At 34.6% G+C, this 25,516-nt stretch overlaps 1 long non-coding RNA gene across 1 annotated transcript in view; it reads right to left on the bottom strand.

The window, feature by feature from the left end:
- Positions 1 to 12,473: 12,473 nt before the first annotated feature.
- LOC148137976 (uncharacterized) overlaps positions 12,474 to 25,516 on the bottom strand; it is a 47,624-nt gene continuing 34,581 nt past the window's right edge. The window contains exons 3-4 of the long non-coding RNA XR_015754184.1: positions 18,093 to 18,162; positions 12,474 to 16,349 (exon numbers count right to left, since the gene is read on the bottom strand). This is a non-coding gene — a long non-coding RNA (uncharacterized LOC148137976). The remainder of the gene's footprint in view (positions 16,350 to 18,092; positions 18,163 to 25,516) is intronic.

Below are 25,516 nucleotides of genomic sequence, written 5' to 3' on the forward strand. Positions count from 1 at the left end.
TGGATTATAAAATTTGATCAATGAATTTAGAAATAATGAGAAATTTCATTTTGCTATGTTACTGAGGAATATGTGCAAAAAACAGGAATTATTGCAGTGAAAAGTGATTGCAGGTCTTTGAATTTAAAGTGTGTGATTATGGAGATCATCAAATAAGCAAACATTAGACATTCAAAATTAATGTTGGATGGGAAGTCCTTGGATCCATTGTGGGAAACTTGACCTGAAAATAAAGTTTCTATTGCAGTGTTGGTACTCAGAAACAATTGGTCAAATTAAAATGTGAACCTCACTTTACTTGTTCAAAAAACTTTCTAACATAATTGTGCAATTATTATTATGACAATCACTTGATAATTAATGTTGTAATATGAGCAATTAAAATTATTCTATATCTCAAAAACACTTTGCTGTGATGTTGATAGGATATTTATCAAAATTGGTAAATTGTGGAATAAAATATAGTAACAAGCTTTATGAATTGAAGAACAAATGAGCCATTCAGTGATTATAGAACATTTGTTTTCTTTCTTTACTAAAAAATGTAGGTAACACAAGAAATATGAATTTCTATCAAATGGTTTCCTCACAGAGACATGTTATTTTAATTTAGATGATTAATATTATGATCAGAGTTCAGACATTTGTGTCAGAATTTGGAAGAAAGTTAATAGTTAATGAAAGTGAGCATGAAAGTGAACAAATGATGCAGTCAATGACATTTGGTACATAAAGGAATTATAGTAATTGTGTCATTATTGTACAGTGATGAATAATGTTGGAATAGAAAATACAAAAAGATTCAAAGCAGTTGATTCAAAGCAGTTCTTTTCTTACAATTAAATGAAACCAATAATCATTTTGCAGAGCACGTGATTTGAAAAAAAGTCATTTATTTTGTTATGTATTGTGAAAACTATTTCCATTTTGCAAAAATGGAGACTTTCCCAAATTCAAAATTTAGGTCTGCTGAATTATACAATAAAAATGGTTGTAATTTGAAACATCTCTTGCACACAAATTTAAAATAAGTAAACTTAAAGATTTTTAGAATGACAAAACGTTTGTTGTTTGCATGATTGCATTACAGTCAATATCCGTGATAAATTAGAAGCATTGTTTTAAGCAACATAAACCATCTTTAACTACTGAACTGAAATAGAAGGTATCAACTGCACTTGTTGCATGGAATAGTAAACAAATGCTTACTGTTGTCATTGGTTTCAGGAGCAATAAGGTACTTACTCAGGTTATTCTACTGAACAATATTCAGATATCGATGGCAGTCTTTGTGTTGCTTTATGTGTAATGTTTAGTGTGAACTTTGGTTCGTTAAAATTGAGATATTTATATGAATTAGGGACAGATTGATAATTGGGTGCGAATGATCTGATTTAAAATCAGACAGTTTTTGATTTTTTCAAGGATTGCTGAGTGAAACGTTCTTAAACCGCCATGCAATCAATGGGATAAGTGAGAGATATGCAAATTGAACTTTCAAATGAACACACCCTGATATTTTCACACCATTTCAATGTCACATTCAATACAAATAGGTGACTGGAAAGCTAAAAACAAGTCTCAAACAATTCATAAACTGACCAATAATTAAAAATTGATAAATAATAGCATGTGGCATTTGTTTATTTTACTGAAGAAGTAATTGATCTTTTCTCGTATTTATAGCACTGGAGCATAAAGTTCTACATGATGTTTTAACTAAGATCTACAGAATAAGAGAAAATTAACAACTATCATACTTCGTATATTTCAGCTTTATGACTTCAACATTCTCAAATATTTTCCAAGGAATATTGATTGAGTGGAATTAGATACATCTTCCTATTAGTGACCAGAAGAAAGTATATAGCAGATACTGTGATTATTGGAATGAACGATGATACCTCCAAATAATCTACTGATATTGTGAATGGATATACAGTAAGTCTCAACATCGAAGTGAATTCTAATCAAATCAATTCAAAAATGTTTCCAAGTTAAAAAATAATTACAATATTCACTATGACTGAGAGATTGGACTTTGCAATGTCCTTGCAGTATTTATTGTATGGAAGCATAATTCCCCATTTATACCCCTTACTGGATTGTACAATTATTGTATATAAGATTTATTAGCAATAAAGGGATTTTAAAAATCATATTCGTGAATTTGAGAATAGTGAGATATCTCATCTTGATATTAGACTGAGTAATATGTAGAAATGAAGCGTAGTATTGCAGGGAAAAGTAATTGGAGCTCTCTGAATTTCAAAAGCTGAGATAATTATTCTCATTCAAATGAGCAAAAATCAGATACTTACAAAGGATTTTGCAAGGGATATTATTGGTCGTTTTGTATTTGCAATGGCCTGAACAAATAGGTATTAATATAGCAGCATTGACAATAAGAAATAATGAATGAAATTTTAAAAACACTGCATTTTTACAAAGTCTAAGTTAAATTGCTGTGCAATTATTGTAATTGATAATTGCTTTTAGAATCCTGACAGATAAGTTGACTTAATATTTTGAAAGCACTTTGCTCTGATGTTGATTGGATATTCATTAAGATTAAGAAACTGTAAATTAAAGCATAAAACTTAGCTGTATGATGTAAAAAAACATTCAGCAACAATTGAAAAAAAATTGACTTTGTTCAAAAATGCAGACATCACAAGAGTTATATGCTTTCTTCCAGTAGTTTTCTTGAAGAGTCATGTCAATTTTATTAATGTAACTTTTATCACAATAAATGCTTCAACATTTATTTCAGAATTAGGAAGAAAAGAATTAGGCCATGAAACTGACTATTCCTATGAACAAAAGATAGAGTCAATGACATTTGGTACGGAAAGGAATTCTCATAATTGTGTGAGTATTTGTCACTGATGACCAACATGAAAGGAAAAGGAAAATTTTCAACATCTCCAAGCAATTGTTTTCTTAAAATTTCCTTTTTTTTCAATCATTTAATGTGACATTTGAGCTGAAGACTGGTTCCCGTTTCCCCTATTGTAGTCTTTACTATAATTTAAAATTTTGTGTTAGTTGAACTAAAGAACAAATGGATATACCCCCATTGTTTTCTTGTATACCAAAAAAAGCAAATCTAAAGCAATTTTATCATGAAAATTACATTGCTCAAAATGTAATCATTTCACACACAATAAATGTTTGTATTGAATTGAAATGTCATCATAGCTGCAGAAGTGTTTTTCCCTGACAGGGAATGAAGATTCAGGAGGCAGGCTGAGCTCAGAGTGGAAGATGTTTACTCATGAAGCAATCATTTAATGAAGGGATCGTCCCCCGAGGCCAATCTTGGAAGGGAGATCCATGACACACTGTAACATGCACAGTAAAAAGCTGCATTTTTATGCACATATAATGTGACAGCCCTCTCCTCCTCACCCAGACACCCAAAACAAACATATAATCGCAGATGGGCATCCTAATGGACAGTCCCAGATTCTTATCATCTCATGTTGTTTAACAGGTACTATAATCTCCAGGCCTTGGGATCTTTCCACGCATCTCATTCATTCAGATTCCAAAGTTATTGCTACATCCCTCAGGCCTCTCAGGATGCCTTCTCTGGTGGGACATTTGGAATTCTATTGTTTATTATATTTTACTTTACCAAAGTCAATTACTCCTCATATTGTTCACTCTCCTAATTATTTATGCACAAATAAATACAAACGACAGTTAGTTTTAACTTACTTGCTATAAGATTAGTAATATGAGTTGTGTTATAAGGTTCGTTTTATTGTGTAAAATTATACAGCTACTCTTACTGTCAGGACTTTATAATTAATGGGCAGTGAACATCATATCTTGAAGCTAATTCCTAAAACTAGCTAACTTCACATCTAAGTCTAAATGCTTTTCTCTAATGCTTTTGAATAGACATTGGTTACATGTATCTAACTTGTGTTGCAAATTACCCCTATAATTCTCAAGAATCTGCAATTAGAACCTTTGTTTAATGTTCTGAGTAACTTTAAAATAATAGCTATTTCTGACAAACAAATCTTCTGTTGTCATGATAGCTGCTTTGTGAGTTAACTGAGCTGCATCCTGCAGCTGCTGTTTATTCATTTACTGGGACAATTATCCTTTAATTTATGAAGATCGGGATTAGTCATTTGTCTGTATGCTGCCTGGAAGTCTATAGTCCTGGCGTTGGAGTAGGTCCACTGGTAGTGTGTTATTTTAGTGAAATGCTGGAACAGACTGTTAGTCTTGTTTATCACCCCTCTGACACCTTGTGTTTTAGTTCTAAGGTACTCTGCATCTTTCTGATTGTCAGGCGTTTTGTATGAGCAAATATGAACTATTTTCTATTCCAGATGGAGGCAGGCCACACCCACAACAGAAAATCAACTAAGATTCAAGTATTCCAAAAAAAATCACCATTCGCTACCATTGGTACCTGTACAGTGCAATACGTTTCCGTCACTGAGCCTTAATTTCACACTCCAAGTTGGATATACTGGATTTGATCAATTATTAAATATTAGATATAAGCAACAATTAATCTTAAAACCATTTCATAGCAAACTTAAAAAATGATTAGAAATCTCATATAGCTGCCTGTGATGTGTCAAAATGAACAGTATTTATTGGAGTGCAAAACAATCAGACGTCTGTTAATATGTAAGACCGAATATTAATCCAGTGATTTCTGTGAACATCCAAAGGAGAAAGGAACAGATATTACCTGTGAGTGTTGGATGGGGAATCATGAGTTAGTTTGTGGTTGTGCCGACCTGGAATAAGAGAACTATTATTCTTTGTAATATTGGCACTAAGACAAAATGGATTAAACTAAAATGTGAATTTGATGATGTTTGTTACGAAACCTAAGCTGAATTGCTGTGTGATTTTTGGAGAGACAATTAATTATTAATTAATTTTAGAACTTTGACAAGGTGAATGAATCAATATTTGCAAATGGGTTTGCTCTGATGTTGATTAGTAATTTATTAAGATCAGTCAAGTGAGAATTAAAATGCTGGCATGATGGTTTGAAAAGACATTAGACATTCAGTGAACATTGATCAGAATTGGTTTGTCATTCATAATTCTCAGATCTTCAAGAATTCTACACTTGGTGTCTCTGCTTTCCTTCTGGAGAAATATAATATATAATAAGAACAAGTTATGTATTATATTTCATTCATGCAATTTTTCATATAATCAATATTTAGACATCTGAGTCAGAATTACAAAGAAAATAAGTCAATAGGGATTTTTTTTTCACAGAAAAATACAGTCAACAGCATTTGTCAAGGTATTTGTTTCACTATTGTCTCTAAATAAACAGATAGATTCCTTTTATGGGGATCTGGTCACAATGTAATGAATTTCAATTATATTTTATCATAATTATTGGATTGGAAACCAGCAGAAAACTTGCCTGTAGTCAGGACTTGCTTCATCTCAATACATGTTACAATTAGCATCCACAGCCATAAGTAGTAAAGTGTCATCATTGGTCTGGGAAAGTTATAGTGTTTAAATTATAATAAAGAGTCTCGTACATATGTTTGGATCTGATGAGAGCATGATGATTGCTGTGATAATTGATCCTGAGAACAATAAGGTACTTATATAGAGGTTTTCACCAAATACTAATTAAGTGGCCTTGAAGACCATTAGAGTACTTTGATTTCAATAATGTTGAGCTGATTTCCATGATTTGGGAAATGTTTCACAACATTTTACCAGAACTCTGGATTCTAAGCATCCAATGGGTTTCGAGTAAACACCCTTCTGTTGTTGTCATTCTCAAGTGAGGTGTATAATGCTCAGACACTGGCTGGAAGTCAAGGTGCCAGGAAGTCTGCTTCAACCTCTCCAAAACACAACTCTCAGGCTGGTTGTAACTGGACTCCCGAACCTTTGTGACCTCTTTGACCGGGCCTTCCACTGTTTGCTGGAGCTGATTATTTTGTCTGCTGTTTCCTTTAGTTTGACCTTTTCAGCTCCGATTTCTCCAGCGTTAGGAATATTTAGAATGTTCACTTATGAGCCACAGGTCACTTGACCTTAGTGCATAAATAAATATGGTTCACTTATTGTTGTAATAATGTATTGAGAATGAATCTTTGCATCTTAACAAACAAAATGATTCAATATTTTTCAGCAGTTTACGGTGAGATTGATTAGGTAGTCATTAAGAGAGATCAACTGACAATTATAAGCTATTTGCGGGATTATTGAATTGAAAAAGCATACAAATGTGCAGAGATTTTTTAGAAGGCATTGCTTTTTCATTCAAATATATAGGCTGTTCAAGAAGTCGATGTAGCTGTTCGTTGATTCTCTTGTCCAGATGCTAATTTATAATTCATATCGCTTTTATTGTGCCCAGAATTTTGAGATTTATATCAGAGTTAAGAAGAAAACGAGGAGCAGTTAATATAAGAACTTGAGTGAATAGAAAGCACAGTAAATTTAAATTACAGAGGAAACAGTCAGTAATTGCTCCACATAAGCAGACAAATATTTTTTAATGTCGAGAGTGTGATGCTCGAAAAGCACAGCAGACCTGGCAGCATCCATGGACCCAGAGATTCCCAATGAAGGCCTATGCCCGAAACGTGTTTTCACCTGCTCCTCACATGCTGCCTGACCTACTGTGCTATTCTAGCACCATACTTTTGACTCTGATCTCCAACATCTGATTTCCTCACTTTCTCCAAATATTTTTAATGGACATGAACTGAAAATGTAAAACATCTGCAGTTGAACTAAACCAACGTTTTTTGCAATATTTGGACTGAAAATCTGTTTGTGACCATGCAACATATCAGGATATATGAACATCTCTTCCGTTAGGATCCTTGGCCATTCATAATAAAAAATAACCACAGCTTTGACCAACCAGTATCGTGCGTAATTACTGAACTAAAATACCAGAGGACAACTACTGCATTTATTGGAGGGAATGATAACGGATCCTTACGGTAGCAGTGGGGATTGATCTCAGGAACAATCAGATAGTTACTCTGATTATTCCACTGAACAGTAATTAGCTGGTCACGGGGACCTTTTTGTGATCTCATGTTTAGTGTTTTGCGTGAGCAATGATTTCAAAAATATTCAGATATTTTACAAGATTGAGGAACACATTGATAATCAAGTGTGAAAGATATTAACTAAAGTCAACTTAAAAAAATGTTAGAATTGCTGAGAGAAACACAATTAAACTATTGTAGAATCCTTATTAGCACAGTGTGGTAACAGGCCATTTGGTTGAAAAAAATGACCCTCCAAAGAGTAACCCACCCAAACACATTTCCTGAACATATTCCTCGACATTTCCTGCTGACGAACATACATATCCCTGAACACATTGTGCAATTTAGCATGGCCAGCTCACCTAACCTGCACATCTTTGGATTGTTGGAGGAAACCACAGCAAAGTCACATAGACTTGGGGAGAATGGGCAAAGTACACAATGTACACCCAAGGATGGGATCAAACCGAGATCCCTGGCACTGTGAGGCAGCCGTGTTAATGACTGAGCCACTGTGTAACTATATGCAATAAGTAAAATCAGTGAGAGTTATGCAAAGACAAATTTCAAATAAACACCCTCCGCTATTGTCAAAGCATGTAAAATTTACATTCAATACATTAGATGAATGGAAAACCAAAAAAAAACAGATCTCCAACAATTCACGAATGAAAAATAATTAGAAATTTATTTTGATCAAAGGTCATTCCAATATTTAGATGAATTGCATTTTTTAATAATAAATGTAGGTAATTAGCTGACTAATGAATAATTGGAAGTGGCATATGTTTACAGATGCAGAAAGCGAATTGTTTTCTCTCCTTGTAACACAGCAGAATAACAATGTGAATGTCCGAAATGTTTGAATCAAGCTCTTTCGAACAAAAAACTGATCACTTACGATCACTTAGCCTTTTCACCTTTAAGGCCACAACATTCTCAAATATTTTCCAGGAATTTAGAACCAGCAGAACTAGTTAATTTTTTTTTCTTGGGAACCCGAAGAGAATAAACAGCAGATACAGTGAATAAGTCATTCAATGCGAACATTCAACTGAAGACAACATTCCTTCTTTTTAAAAATGTTCAACTTGCAAAAATTCAAAATTTATTGTCATTGGTGAATGAAACAATAACGAGATGCTGATGATTTTTCATTGGATTTTGTTGCATGAAAAATCCTTAAGTCTTATTGTGATTACCAGCACAAGAAGTGTTAGCATTGAAGTGAAATATATTTACATTCATACAACTATGTTTCAACAGGTAAAATAAAAATTGGTTGTTACATGATTGAGGAGAAAGTGAGGTCTGCAGATGCTGGAGATCAGAGCTGAAAATGTGTTGCTGGAAAAGCGCAGCAGGTCAGGCAGCATCCAGGGAACAGGAGAATCGACGTTTCAGGCATAAGAAGGGCTTATGCCCGAAACGTCGATTCTCCTGTTCCCTGGATGCTGCCTGACCTGCTGCGCTTTTCCAGCAACACATTTTCAGCTCTGTTACAATGATTGAGAGATTGTACACTGCAATGCATATGAAGAATTAACATGATTTAATATTTCAAAAGCACTTTGCTGTGATGTCGATTGGATATTTATTAACATCAGTAAACTAAGGAATAAAACATAGTAGCTAGCTTTACATATTAAAGAAAAAATGAGACATTCAGTGGTTATTGAACAAAATTATTTTCCGAACTCAAAAATATATGCAATATAAAACTTGCGAATTTCTTTCCACTGGATTCCTTGTAGAGATGGTACGTTGATTAATATTACAATCCAAGTGTCAGAACTAGGAAGAGAATTAATAGATCGTGAAAATGAGCATGAAACTAAACAAACAATGAAGTCACTACTGGGTGTTATATAACGCGATTGTAATAATTGTGCCATTATTGTACAATGATGAATAATGTTGGAATTGAAACAACAAAAAATTCAAAACTTCTTTTCTTACAATGCAATGAAAGCAATACTCATTTTGCAGCACGCATGATTGGAAAAAGCAGTCTTTTAGTATGACATACAGTGAAGACTAACCTTTTCGCAAATATGTAAGAAGTTCATAAATTCAAAAAGTAGCATTTGTTGAATTGGCAACAAAAATGGTTATAATTTGAATTATCTCTTGCACACTCACAACAGAAGAGGAGCTTAAAGATTGTTAGAATAGTTAAAAAAGTGTTTCCAGTGTTATTGTATTACAGTCAATATCCATGATAAATTAGAATTATTGTTTTAAACAACAATAATTTACAAGCATCTGTTAACAACTGAACTGAAATATCAGATATCAAATGCACTTACTGCATGGTCTCGTAAACAAATGCTTACTGTTGTCATTAGTCTCAGGAACAATAAGATACTCAGGTTATTCCACTGAACAGTAATCAGCTGATGATGAATATCTTTGTGTCGCTTTATGTGCACTGTTTTGTGTGAACATTGACTTCAAGAAAATTGAGATATTTACATGAATTAGGAATAAATTGATAACTGGTTGTAAAGGATCTTATTTAAGATTAGACTTTTTAAATAGTTGATAGAATTGCTGAGCAAAACACACTTCAGACATCATGCAATAAATGAGATAAGTGATTGTGAGATACGAAGTTCAGTCACTTCAAAAACTTCAGTCCGGAACAAGACCTGAACCAGTAGTATTGTTTATTACGCTGCTGCAAGAGGGGTGTGATGTCCACTGTCCACAAGACACACACACACACACACTGAATTTAACCAGTATACAATATTTATGAAATTAGTTTTTCCTCCCTCCTCCCATTGCTCTTTCACTGTTTACAACTATTTCTAATCTAAACCTGGCTGTTTATCTCTGAACTCATCTGGCCTCGTCCATGACAAAATGTTTATCTCTGCCCTCACAAGGCCGTTTGACCACCTCCCTCGGTGGTCTTATTGTTATTTATCCTTCTTCACTGCCATCTGTTTACGTGCTAACCAAAGCAATATTTCCTTTTATTCTTTATTTACACTTAGCCTGGTGATCTTTTGTTTTTTTTTTGTTTCTGCTGGAGCGGGAAACAGATGCTTGTAACTGTTTGTACAGGCATGTCTCGCTTAACCTACACCCCCTCCCCTCACAGCATCTTATCTATTTGACTGTAACATCTACCATTATTTGCAGACACATTTCATTCTTTTATGCACATTTTAGCTAGTGCAAAAGCAATTATATATTTCCTTCACATAGTTTTCATTCTTGTTAACTCAGCTCTTGGCTGAAACAATTATACACTGGTGCGAGTTCATATACCTTGAATAAACAATTGTGATTGCAGAAGTAACACTGCTTTACATATATCCCACAGTGATAAATATGCAAAGTCAATTTTCATATGAATGCACTTGGATATTTTCATAGCAGTTCGATCTGACATTCTATATAAATAGGTGAGTGGAAAACTAAAACAAATTTCACATAATTCATAAGCAGATCAATATCTAAAAATTGATAAATAAAAGGAATTGGTATTTGTTTATTTTACTGAACAAGAAATTTATTTTTTCTCTTTATTGTTATAGCATGGGAGCATCAAGTTCTATGTGTTGTTTGAACTCAGCTCTTCAGAACAAAAGAAAATCAATGAATATCATTACTATGTATATTTCATCTGTATGACTGCAACATTCTCAAATATTTTCCAATGAATAATGATTGAGTGGAAATAGATACATTCTGTTATTAGTGACCTGAACAAAATAAATAGCAAATACTGTGATTATTGGAATGAACAACAGATGGAAGCTAATCTAATTTTGAACTGAAAGGCAATTCAATTGATTCTTAGATATTTTCTAATCAACATTCAGAGCTGCTCTGGCACAACTCTGTGCAAGATGGGAATTGAAACTGTACCTCCTGTTCTGGTAACAGAGACACTATCAGAGCTGCACAACATTCCTTCATAATGTTCCCAACCAGGCTGGGCAGGTCTATAATCACATGCTCACTGCGGTTACTCAAGTGAAAATTAATCAGATGTTTATTGTGATAATTGGATTGGAATTAAATGGATGGATCCTGTGTGTAATGTACTGAAAATTAAATAGTAATTTACAATAATGATGGGAGTTAACAGATGTCTTAATTAAATATGATTTTTATGATAATTTGCAGAATGACAACCTGACAGAATTGTGTGATTACTGTAAATTGATAAACAAAAATGAATACAATCATTCTATTTGTTCATAACAGTTTCTCATTTTATGAAATGCAAAGTAAAATCTTTTTGTTCTACACGTAAATTGGAACAAAATGATGAATTGGTCAGTCGGTGTGACTATTCAGCTGAAGACAACTTTCATTTTTTCTGAAAATGTATGATTTCTCAGAAGCCACCATTTCCTGTGATTGTTTAATGAAACAAGAAAGATGTCAATCCTTTTTTTGTGTACTTCAAAAAAATTCATCGGAATTTAAATAATTTTGCACATGAAAAATATTCAACCATTATTGTGATGTTAACATTGAAGAGAATTACACTCAAATCATTTCAAAAGTGTTTCCAAGTTTAAAATGAAAAGCAATATTCACAATGATTGAGAGATTTTACATTGACATGTCCTTGTAATAGTTATTATATGGAACCATAATTCCACAGTTACATCCTTTGCCAAATTGAAAAGTTATTAGATATTAGCAACAAATTGATTTTAAAACTACTATTAATGAATTTAAGAATAATGAGGTATGTCATCTTACTATTGCACTGAGTAATGTGCTGAAATGAAGAGAAATATTGCAGTGTAAAGTAATTGGTGTTCTTTGAATATCAATGCCTGAGATGACTGTGATCTTTCAAATGAACAAAAGTCAGATATTTACAAAGGATGTTGCAAGGGCAGTTATTGGTCTTTTCTGGGTGTATTGGCCCGACCAAACAGGTTTGTATATTGTAGCATTCACAATAAGAAACATGGAAAATGTTAAAAACACATTAACTTAGACTTCGTAACAAGCACAAAGTGCTGTGTAATTATTATAATTGCTCATTGTTTCTAGAATATTGATAGATAAATTAACTTAATATTTTGAAAGCACTTTGCTCTGATGTCGATTGCGTAATAATTAAGATTGATAAACAGAAAATTAATATATAAAAAGTCGCTTTAATAATTCTAAAAAAAATGCAACAATTGACACAGTTCAACATTGGGGATGTTTGGTGAGTCATATTTATTTACTTAATTTTTATCATGATAAATGTTTAGATATCTATATCAGAATAAGGAAGATAATAATTAGACCGGGAAAGTGAGTACTATTGTGAACAAAAGGTCGAGTTAATGGCATTTGGGACAAAAAATTATTTTGCTCAAAATGACTGATAATTACATGATTATTGTTCATTGACAACTAATGCTGAAAGTAAAAGAAACAGATTCTAACATTTCCAAAGCAGATTTTTTTTCTTATAATGAAATTAAAATACAAATCATTTTAGAGGTCACATGATTTGAAAAACTGCCATTTGATGTGATATTTAAGATGAAGAATCGTTCTTTTTGCCCCAGTGTAGTCTTTTCAATAATTTAAAATTTAGTGTTATTTGAGCTAAAGAACAGTTGGGTGTACCTACATTGTTTTCCTCACACAAAATAAGTAAAGTCAACAACATTTTTAAGTTTCGGAGAGTTGATTAGCAAAATGCATCGAAGCTATCATGCACGAATTGAGATAAGTGAGAGAGAGACAAATTAAATGTTCAAATGAGCACGACGATATTTTGAAAGCATATCAATCTTATGAATTATGAATAGGTGGATGGAAAATAAAAACAAATTCCTGACAATTCATGAATGAATAGTAATAAGAAATTTAATTTGTTCAAAGCACATAACAATATTTAGATGAATTGCAATATTTAGTTACAATTGTAGGTGATCAACTGACCAATGAATAATATGAAGTTGCATTTGGTTATTTTGCTGAAGAGGAATTTCGACTGCTTTTTTTTCATCTTTATAATACTGGAGAATAAGGATTTATGTGCTTGAAATGTCTGAACTGGGTTCTTTCAAACAGAAAAAAAAACAGTGAGTATCATTTCTTAGACTCTTCCAACCTTAAGATTTCAACATTCTCAACAACTTTTCCAAGGAATTTCGAACCAGCAGAATTAGATGCATCGTTTTATTAGTGACCTGAAGAAAATAAGTAGTAGATATGGTGATGATTGAAATGCACAGCAGATTGAAGTATATTTCATGTTGTTTTGAAAAGCAGTTCAGTCTGTGCTCAGGTATTTTCTCAGGAATATTTGGAGCCGCTCTGACACATCGCTGCTGAAGATGGGAATTTAAATCATTCCTCCAGATCTTGTCGCAGAGACACTGTCAGAGCTCCACAAGGACGCTTCATAATTTTCCCACCCCGGAAGGGTAGGACCATAGTCACATGCTTACTGTGGCAACACAAATGAAAACGAATCATATGTTTATTGTAATAATTTGTATGGGAATTAATTACATATTTCTTGTGTGTAATGAACTGACAAAATTTACAGTAATGATGTAACAAAGCAATAATGACTTTAATTAAATATGAATCTCATGAAGTTCCATGATAGGAAAAATGCCTAATCATTTGATCATTGTACACTAATGAACAAAGATCAATAAAATAGTTCCATATGTTCAAAGCAAGTTTTCACAGAATAAAAAGAAAATTAAAATGCTTTTGCAACATAAATGAATAGGAAAATAAATGAATTAGTCACACAATGCGACTATTCATCTGAAGACAACTTCCCTTCTTTCCAGAAATGTTCACTTCCCAAAGTTCAAAATATATTGTGACTATTTCATGAAACAATAGAGATGTTAGTTCCTTTCGTTGTACTTCAAAACGTCGCAAGAATTTTAAATGATTTTGTTCCATGAAAAATGATTAACTTGTATCGCGTTTATAAATACAATAAATGTTAATATGTAAGCAAAACATAATTAAGTCAATTCAACTTTTGCTAGGGTTAAAATAAAAATTGATATTTACAACGCACACTGCAAATCTTTACATTATTTCATACATGAGCCATAATTCCATGAGATATACCCTGAACTATATTGAACAATGATTAGATAATAGCAGCAATTGGGTTGTCAAAATTCTATCAGTTAATTTAAGAATACTGAGAAATCTTAGTTGATTATTTCACTGAACAATGTGGAGAAACGACCAGGAATTATTCTAATGAAAAGTAATTACAGTTCTCTGAACGCTTCAGGCTGAGATTGCCGTGATCATTCAAATGAGCAATCATCAAATATTTACAATGAGGCATTGAATGGGAAGTCATTGGTTCCAATATGGGATCGTTCAACTGAACAGTAAATTGATTTTTATATTGTAGTGTTCGTAGTCAGAAACAATTGATGCAATTAAAATGCGATTCTCACTATATTTGTTAGAAAGATTAACTCCAATAATTGTGCAATTATTGTAATGGCAGTGACTGGAAAAATAACATTATAATCTGAAAAGATAAATTGATTTAATATTCTAAAAGCACTTTGCTGTGATGATTATTGGATATTCATTAAGATCGGTAAACTGAGGATTACAATATAATGGCTAGCTTTATGGATTCACAAAAATGATCCATTCAGTTCTTATTCGGCAGAATTGTTTTTGGGTCAAACATGCAGGATTACATGAATGACATGTTTCCATCCATTGGTTTGCTTCTTCAGACGTGCTTTTAATTTATATACTTTTGTTCATGACCAATGTTTAGCCATTCCTGTCAGAAGTAGGAAGTTAATCAGTAGATAGTGAAAGTGCGTATGACAGTGAACCTAAGATACAGGGAACTTCCATAATTTTGTGATGATTGGACATTGATAAATAACTTTGGAGTAAAAAAAAATCAGCATGTTCAAAGCAGTTTTTTTGCTCATAACAAATTGAAAATTAAAAAAAAAATCCTTCTGCAGTGCACATGATTTGAAAACACATCAGTCACTAGTCAAAAAAAATCCCAGTCACAGAAAACATCGGCTCGAGACCCTTATGAAGAGTATTCAACTCAACAGTAATTCGAGGACCTGGAACATCTTCATGTCGTTCTTGCAAGGAACACTTATTATTCCTAAAGTTTTATTATCGTAAATATTTCGACATTTATATCAGAACTAAGAAGAAAATGAGAAGCGATTCACATGAGTATTTTCGTGAGTGAAAGTCAAAATAAATTTACAGTGCCAAGTTTCACTATTTTGTCTGAACAAGCAGATAAAGATTTTTAAGGTGCGAGCTCAAAATGTTTTCACCTACAGGTTGTACTAAGCCAAAATACATTATTTTATTTTATGATACTTCAACTGGATTGGAAATCTATGTATGCTGATGTTAGCGTCCTCGCTCATTGTTATTGGTTTTAGCGAAATATTACGTGTGCAATTACTGAAGTGAAATGTAAGAAATCAAGTGCATTTATTGGATGGAACTGCTCACCAAATGTTTACTGTGATTCTTGTTCTCAGAAACAATAAGATATTTACTCAGGTTTTTCTCTTGAGAAGTAATTAGATAACCAGGAAGACATTTGAGTGGTTGTATGTGCCGTGTTCAGTGAGCATTTCTTTTCAATTACAATTATATTATATTAATATAGGACGGGATTAATAATCGTGTGTTAAAGATCTTAATTAATGTCATATTTTCTTTTAAAAATTACGAGAATTCCTTTGTGCAACAATAATTTGGAGATGTCGGTGTTGGACTAGGGTGGACAAAGTTAAAAATCACATGACACCAGGTTATAGTCCAACAGGTTTATTTGGAAGCACGAGCTTTCAAGGCTATGGCTCTGCATCTGGTTATCTGGTCTCTTAGGAGATACACTACGACAGCTACACAAGTGCCTTTCATGATCTTCCCAGCAAGGAAGGTTGGGATTATTATCAATTGGGGTTAATCAAATGAAAACTAACCAGCGTTCATTCCGATAATTGGGCTGGGAATTAATTAGACTGTTTCTGTGTAATGGACTGAGAATGAACTTGTAATTCACAATAATGACGGTACTAAGCACATATGCTCTTACTTACATATTAATATCAGAATAATTGGAAGAAAGATAAATCGACATATCATGAGCTTATTGTAAATTCATAAAAAATACAACTGCTGAATACGTTTAAAGCAGTTTTTCTTATAAAGAAAAAGATAATGAGAATGTTTAGCAGTCGGACGGAATCGGAAGAAAAGGTCATTCACTGTGACTATTCAGCTGCAGACATATTCTCTTCCTTCCACAAATGTATAACTTGCAACAATTCCAAATGTATTCTGATTGATAAAGGAAAGAGCAAACACCTGTAAATTCTTCTGTTTTGTTTACAAAAAATGTCACGAATTTAAATTTTTTTAGCTTTAAAATATTTAAATCTTACTGTGATCAGAATTACAATAAATCTTTGTGTTGAAGAAAAATATAATCAAATCAATCAAAATATACATCGATATTCACAATAATTGGGAGAGTGAACACTGCAATATCTTCCCATCAGTTGATGTACTGAGCCATAATTCCACTTTTCTATCCTTTACTAGATTGATCAGTGGTTAGATATTAGCAATAACTAAATTATTAGTATGCTGTCAGTGAACTGCATGTTAATAAGAAACTTCCCAATGTGTTTGTTCGAAATAAAGAGTAATTATTCGTGAAATGTCATTAGATATCTCTTAATCGATGAGGCTGTGATTACTTGATTTTGAAATGAGCAATATTCCAATATTTCCAATGAGCATTGGATGGAAAATCGATGCTTTTTGGTGTAGACCTGTTTTTTTTATTATTGTAGTATTGACAGTAATAATCAATGGATTAAAATATGATGTGCATCACACCTTACTGAATATTTTCAAGTTTTCTAACAGGTTTCTAGTCCACTCTTCAGTTTAAAAAGGGTAATTTTGGCTCAGTACATCAGTAACTGCAAAAGGTTTCAACTCATCTCCAAAGTTATTAATCTTATAATTTAAAAAAAATCAAAAACTTATCTCTGTAAATGTCATTGACTCTAACTTTAGATTATAGTCAAGTTCGTTCTCTACTTATTTTCTTTCTATTTCTGACACCAGTGGCTAAATATTGATTAGATTAAATGTCATATGAGTGAGACATTAGTTTTCTCTCAAAGATCTGTGCAGCACAGGAATGGGTCCTTTGGCCCATAACGTTATGCTGAACATAATGCAAAAGGAACTCATCCCTTCTGCCGACCCTTGATCCATATCCATCCAAATTATCTCAATGAACATTAAATAGCCTTAATGTATCTGCCTCCACCACCGACCCTTGAAGTTCATCCCAGCCATCTACCACTCCCTGTGTAAAAAATAATTGCCCCTCACATGCCCCTTGAACTTTTCCCCCTAGCCTTAAATGCATGCCTCATAGTTCTGATGTTCGCAACTCTGGTGAGAAACCTCCTGACTGACAACTCTACCTATGTATCTCATGATTGTATAGACTTCAATCAATTCTTCCCCCAGCAACCGCCACTCCACAAAAAAGCAGCCTGAGTTTTTTCTCGCCTCTCAAATCCAGGCAGCATCCTGGAAAATGCCCTCTGTACCCTCTCCAAATCCTCCATATCCTTCCTGTAATGTGGCGAACAGAAGTGAATACAATACTTTAAGTATGCCTTAACCAAAGTCTTATGAAGTTGCAACATGATATCCTGACTTTTGTAACCAGTTCCCTGACCAATAAAGGCAAGCATGCCATTTGCCTTCCTTACCACCCTATCTACTTGCATGGACAATTTCAGGGAGCCATGGTCTTGAATGCCAAGATCCCTTTGAACAACAAAGTTGTTCAAGGTCCAGCCATTAACTATCTACTTTTCCTTAACATTTGAACTCCCAAAATGAGACACCTCACACTTGTATGGATTAAGCTTTATCTTTAATTTCTCTGCCCATAGCTGCAGTTTATCTTTTCCTTGCTGCATTCTTTGACAACCTTCTACATTATTCACAATTGCACTGAACTTTGTATCATCTGCAAGCTTATTAACTCACCCAATTAGATTTTAATTCATGTCACTTCTATATATTTGTATCGTGAAAAGAAGGGTTCCAGTGCAGATCACTGTGGAAAAAAGACAGAAAATGAGGGAAATGCAGAATTCTTGAATAAATGAGGTTTTTTTCAATGACATAACAATCCTGATGAATAATCTCTGAAGTTGTGGTTTTTGTTTTCAAATTAATTCTCAGTTTACTGATCTTAATGAATATCCAGTACAAACTGCTTTGAATATATTGAATCATTTTAAGTGTTGAGTTCTAACATTATGGCACAGCAGTTAGCACTGCTGCCTCACAGCGCCAGAGACCCGGGTTCAATTCCCGCCTCAGGCGACTGACTGTGTGGAGTTTGCACATTCTCCCTGTGTCTGCGTGGGTTTCCTCCCACAGTCCAAAGATGTGCAGGTCAGGTGAATTGGCCATGCTAAATCGCCCGTAGTGTTAGATAAGGGGTAGATGTAGGAGTATGGGTGGGTTGCACTTCGGCGGGGCAGTGTGGACTTGTAGGGCCGAAGGGCCTGTTTCCACACTGTAAGTAATCTAATTTAATTGTCATTTCAATTCTCACGCCATCATGAGATTCTCATTTTAGTTGAATCCATTATTTTTTAATGCCAGTGTCATAATGAAATATTAATATTATTTTCAGGTCAACACACCTGCAATTAACCAACGTTTTCTCACCCAACACTCATAGTAACTATCTCATTCTCTTTCATTTGAATTCTCATATTAATTGATGGATTATTAATCAGCCTTATCAATTAAGAGATGGCTAATTATTTTTCACTTCAATATTTCAGTTTTTTCCGATATACTGCACAATTACATTGCAATAAGGATTTTCTTATCAACCTTAAATTTGGTTTCAGCCATTTTAAAACTAATTATTGCGAATGTGTAACTGGTAATCATTGTTTAAATGCAATATATCCAGCTGCCGATGTGGAACAATGGTTCAATACATCAACTGACAAACAATATTGCACTCTACACTCTCTTAATCTTAGCAAGATAATTTTCAGTGTGGGAGCTTAGTTGGATTGAATTGGCTGTGAGCAAAAATACATTCTGAGGAAGGGTCACTGGACCCAAAGTATTAACACTGAATGCTCCCCACAGATGCTGCCTGACCTGCTGAGTTGTTTTCCAGCAATTACTGATTTTGTTTCTGAGTTCCATCATTCACAGTTTTTTGCATTCTTGTACTGATTGTATTTCACTTCAATGCTAACATTTCTATATTTCTGATTATTACAAAAGAGATAACCATTTTTCACATTAAACATTATTTAAATTTCATGTGGTTCTTGTGTAAACAAACCAGAATTAACAAATGTTTGATCTATTATTTTACAATAAATCTTGAATTCTTAGAAATCACAATTTTGTGAAACTGAGGGAAGTTGTCTTTCGCTGAGTAGTCACATTGAATGACCAATGCTTTATTTCCAAATCATGTGCTTTACAAAGCAGTTTAATTTCAATTTATGTATGTGAATAACTGCTTCAAACATATTGAATTATTTGATTATCATGAAACTTATATTTATTTAAGATCATTGTCGCTTCGTTCCATCATTATTAGAAATTACAAATTCTTTTTATCCATTACACACTGGAACTGTCTAATACAATCCTAGTCCAATTATCACAATAAATATCTGAGCAGATTTCCCTGAGAGTAACCACAGTAAGTTTGTGATTATAGTCCTGCCCTTCCTGCATGGGAACATTATGGAGGGATCTGGTAATGTCTGTACTAATAGAACAGAAGGCAGGCGTTCAATTCCTACCTTAAACAGAGATGTGTCAAAGCACCTCAGAGTTGATTTGAAAATATCTAAGTGTCAATTGAATTATTTTTCAATCCAACATTTTCTCAACTTGTATCTGTTGTTCATTATAATGATCACAATATCTTGAATTTATTTGCTTCAGGTCACTGATTAAAGTATGAATGTTATTAAGGTGAGGGGGAAAGTTTTAAAAGGGATCTGAGGGGCAACTCTTTTCACAACGCGTGTTTGGCATATTGAGATGAGCTGTGAGAGGAAAGGCAGCAGCTGGTACGATTACAATATCTAAAAGACATTTGGACAGTTACATGGATAGAAAACATCCAGAGCGATATGGGACAAACACAGGAAAATGGGACTAGTTTAGTTTCGGAAACCTGGCCGGAATGCCAAGTTGGGCTGAATGGCCTGTTTCCGTTCTGTATCAGTCTAACTTTTTACAATTCAAACTTGACTGTGATGGGTACAGGAAAGCAAAAACGGGTGTTAATTCTATTTTCTGTCCATGAAAAAGAGACATAAATTTTAAATAATTGTGTCACATGAAATAGTTCACTCTTATTGTGATTAGAAATACAATGAATCCGAGCATTAAAGTGAAATATAATTAAATTAATTCAACTGTGTTTCCATGGTTAAAATAAAAATTGATATTCACAATGATGAAGAGTTTGTACACTGCAATATATTCACATCAGTTCATGTACTGAGCTATTATTGCACATTTACACCTCTTACTGAACTGAACAATAATTACATATTAACAACACATAGATTTTTGAAAATGTATCAGTGCACTTCAAAGAAGGAGATATTTAATGTTACTATGTGACTGTGCAATGTGTAGACATGAACAGCAATCATTGCAGTGAAAAGTAATTACAGTTCTCTGAATTTATAAAGCTGAGATTGCTGTGATTATTCAAATGAACAAAAGTCAGTTTTCAAAGTGTGTTGGATGCAAAATCATTGGTTCCACTGTGGGATAGTTGACCTGAAAACAATAGCATTGCTGCAATGGATTAAATGAAACAATGGATTAAATTAAAATATGGATCTGACTATACACGTTAGAAAGACAAACAAATTATTCTGTAATTATTATAAGGATAATGAATTCATAATAAATGTTGTAATCTGAACAAATAAGTTGACTCAATATTTTAAAAGCACTTTGCTCTGATGTTGATTAGACATCATTAAGATCGGTAAACTGAAGACTAAAATATAACAGCTAGATTGATGGATTGAGGACAATAAATGAGCCATTCAGTAATTATTGAAAAGAAATGACTTTTGCTCAAAATGCAGACAATACAGAAGTAATGTATTTCATTCAATTAGCTTACATGTAGAAACGTATGTTTTTAATTTATTTAATTTTATCCTGATCGATATTCAAACATTTGTGTCTGAATGATGAAGAAAATAAGGACATAATGAAAGTGAATATCAGAGTGACCACAAGATACAGTCCATGACATTTGATAGAAAAAGGAATTTGCATAATTTTGTAATTATTGAACGTTGATAAATAATTAACATCTCAGGTACTGAAGCAGTCCAACAGCAAGAACTACAAAATCTGGACAATATCCAGGTTTGGGCTCACAAGGGGCAAGTAACATACATGCCACACAGATGCAGGCTGCGACCATCACATATAAGAAATGACCTAACCACCATCACTTGACATTCAATGCTGTTACCATCACTGAACACCCACTATCAACACTATCCTGGGGATAATCATTGATCAGAAACTGAATTGGTCTCACCACATAAACACAGTGGCTACAAGGGTAATTCAACTCCTGGCTCCTGAAAGCCTGCCCAACAGCTACCAGGCACAATTCAGGAGTGTGATGGAATACTCCCCACTTGCCTGGATGAGTGCAGCCCTAACAACACTCAAGGAACCCATGGCCTCTTCCATCTCGAAGGACAAGGCCAACAGCTATATGGAAAGACAACTACCTTCAAGTTCCCCTCCAAGGTACTAACCCACCCTGACTTGGGAATATATCGCCATTCCTTCACTGTCGGTGGGTGAATGTCCTGGAAATCCCCACCCCAATGGCATCGTGGGTCATCCCACAGCAGCTAGACTGCAGCAGCTCAAGAACACAGCTCACCACCAATTTCTCAAGGGTAACTAGGGATGGGCAATAAATGCTGGGCCCAGCCAATGACAATCAAATCACATCAAATAAATATTAAAATAATGTCTGCAAGATCAAAACAGCTTCAACTCTGTCCTAGCTGCAATCTCGGCCTCTTCTTATTGACAAAGATAAAAGGTTACCCTGCTCAACTTTCTCATCATTACAGTATTCACCCCAGCCTTCTCTTATACCAACCAGCAGCATTTCCATCACCAATAGCAACTCCACTTAAAATATTTTGTCAGTAACTTTTCATTAACTGGTTACTTCAACTACAATGCAATCTCTACAAACAGACCAAGTACCTTTTAGGCGTCAACAAATTTTGTAACAACTCTTCTTCATCTCTCTCTGCCATTCTTTTTGGTTATATGAGGTAGGGAGGGATGGGATCACCACAGTGATGTAAGATATATGTAATACAGTGAGACAGGAAAGGTAGTATTGCTCACGTTGACTCTTAGACCCCACAGTGTGGAACAACGCATTCACTGCATAAGAAACACAACACAGAATTTCAACCCAGCGTGACAGTAATAAAATGTGGATCGGTTGAACCGGCTGGATTTGTTTCAGCTGGAGTTTGTGAGAGTGAGGGATGACATGACTGAAGGGTCTAAGATCTTGAATGGTTTGGTAAGGAGGACGTGGACAGGATGTTTCCTCTTGTGGGTCATACGTGAACTCGAGAGAACAGCTTTAAAATTAGATTCACTCTTTCAGGACGAGATGAGGAGATTTATTTCCTCACAGAGGGCTGTGCAACTTTGGAACTCTCTGCCCCAGAAGGTGGGCTCAATGAATATTTTTAAGACACAGGTTGATAGATTCTTGCTAAGGGACGTTGGGGGAAGATGGAACATCAATCACTGACAGATCAGGCCTGGCCTTATTGAATGATGGAGTGGACTTGAGGGGCTGAATGGTCTCCACCTGCTTCTTTCTCACATGACCCAGGACTAAGAGCTTTGTTGAAAATTCATTCACTGGATGTAGGTGCCACTGGCTATGGGCAGCATTTATTACCCAGAGGGCAGGTAAGAGTCAACCACATTGCTGTGGGTCAGGGGTCACATGTAGACTAGATCAGGTAAGGATGGCAGCTTCCTTCCCTAAAGGACATCAGTGACTGAGATGGGTTTTTCCTGACAATCGAGAATAATTTCATCAATAGAATCATAATTCTAGATGATTATTAAATTCAAACTCCTGAAACTGACTGACCATGTGGCTGTCAGTGAATCCAACACAAGTGAATGGAAATATTGCTCAGAGTCTGGTTCTGGAACATTCAACACAACTAGGAAATGGAAAGTGAATAATTAGCTGAAAACAAGGCCACTGCTCTGATAGGAACACAATCATTCAATGTTCAGTTATTGACCATTATTGACTCTCAGAATATTCTAACCTGCAGAATCACAGTAAAAGGGAAAAGTAAACAACATTCTTGGCAAAGACATAATGAACCAACTGCTTGTATAAAACAGCTCCGAACAAAGGGGCTGAATCCTCCACAAACTGACAAATCAGATTTGTAGATAGAGATTGGAAATCTTTAGAACAAAAACCCTTCCCTGCTGATGGTGTGTGCTAGAAACCATTCTCAGAGTGATCTGCCACTTATTTCCTTTGAAGAGAATCTGTTTCCCCTCACAAAAGGAGGTGTGTTGCTCACTTACAGACTGACTTACAGACAAAGGAAACCTGATCTGAGACTCGCAAGTTAATTAAGCTATTCGTGACAGTCCACTGCACACAACAAGAGCTCAGACCACAACAGATTCTAGTGAAACCAACAATGCAATGAAAAAGGCGAATTGCTCTTTATAATCATGCAGCCTCTCTCAATCAAATAATCCCAGTCAACTTCTAAACATTTTAAAACTATTAATATCAATGAATATATATTTATTTCCATTCCTAATTTCTTCCAAAAATGCATCTGATTATTCTCTTCAAAATATATTTTAAATGGTGAATTCCAAATCACAATTCATTTCCAATTATTCTTAGAGCAAAACAACTTGCAAACTAAAATAGTTTTCATGTCAATAATGACACTGGAAACTTTGTTATGTCGTTTAACCATATTTCCAAATATTGTTTTGGTTCATTATTGCAGTGAAGCTAAAATTAAAGTCTATTTATTTTCTCTGATATCCTTCCATTACTTTATTCCCTAATAACAATGCATGACGTAATGGGTGACAAGCATTAAAATAAAATCGAATTTTCAATGCAAGAACTGGTACAAATAATCACATATTATTCAGTTCATTCATTGTCGTTGATTATCAGAGTTATTTTCATTGTATGATCACGTTAAATTCACTTAAATAATCACAGTACAATTTTCACCTCTATAGATAAGTGAAGTGAATGTCAAATTATTAAAATTTCAAGTCAAACCAAATTCACATTTTGTTCTGTTTTATTCAAGGAATGATGGAACATATTACATTATTATGAGAAACAGGAACAAGTGAAGGTGGTGGCTCTCAGATGTGAAGCCTTAAATCCAAAGGGCCAGGTGGTAGTTACAGTGGGGGAGGTACCTAGTCTCTCTCTCTCCTCAGAAGGCAGTGAGGATGGTGACACTGGCAGGAACAGGTTAGATGACAAAGCGCCTACGTATGAACAGAGGGACGGCAATGGGTGGGATGACCCACCGCCCCGTAAGGCCCAGAAGGCCGTGTCTATAGCATCGCTGGGCATCAAAGCTCAAACTTGGACAGACAGGAGGGGGGGCAACAAAGGGAACTGACAGAAACTAAACCTGAACCATTCACCCACTGAACGACAGATGTTGGTGGATGAACACACAGCCTGATAGAAAAAATGGTAATAATGGACCTTATTGGGACAATATGGATGAATTAGTAGAGGTACACAGTCTCACCGAAGATGATGTATGGACCCTCCCTCGGGCCAAGATGCCCTGAAGTGTACAACAGAAACTGTCCCTGCAATGAGAGGATGGGATACAAGCCGGTTCCTCCCAGAGTACAGCCGATCAGTGTCTCCAGGCATTTACAGATATTGCAGGGACACACTGCGGACGGGACAGGCTGAATGGGCTAAAATAACCTTGGTGACTCAGGGGCCCAAGGATAATATCGAGGATTATACAGAGAGGAAGCCTGAGGTGTGTAAGCACCACGGAAGATTACCAAACCCCAACCTGTGACGATGAAATAGGTTTGATGTGTTTAAAAGATGACATGGGATCCTATTTAACTGTAATTATAAACATGGGACTCCCAGTGGGAGATAATTCTAACCACACTCTGAATTGCGTCATGAGAGCTGAGGCAAATGCAGAAACACAGGGGAATAGCTGCAGTACAGGGAGGGTAATCAGACCCACAATGTTACAAGGGAAGCAGGAAAGGGCACATAGACAAGGAACGTAGGCACAGAGAGGGAGATAGGTGTTCATATTGTGAGT

Source organism: Chiloscyllium plagiosum, unplaced genomic scaffold, assembly GCF_037043375.1.
Source record: "Chiloscyllium plagiosum isolate Xiang-an unplaced genomic scaffold, Cpla_swu_hap1 HiC_scaffold_42, whole genome shotgun sequence".
In the NCBI taxonomy this organism is placed as follows: Eukaryota; Metazoa; Chordata; class Chondrichthyes; order Orectolobiformes; family Hemiscylliidae; genus Chiloscyllium; species Chiloscyllium plagiosum.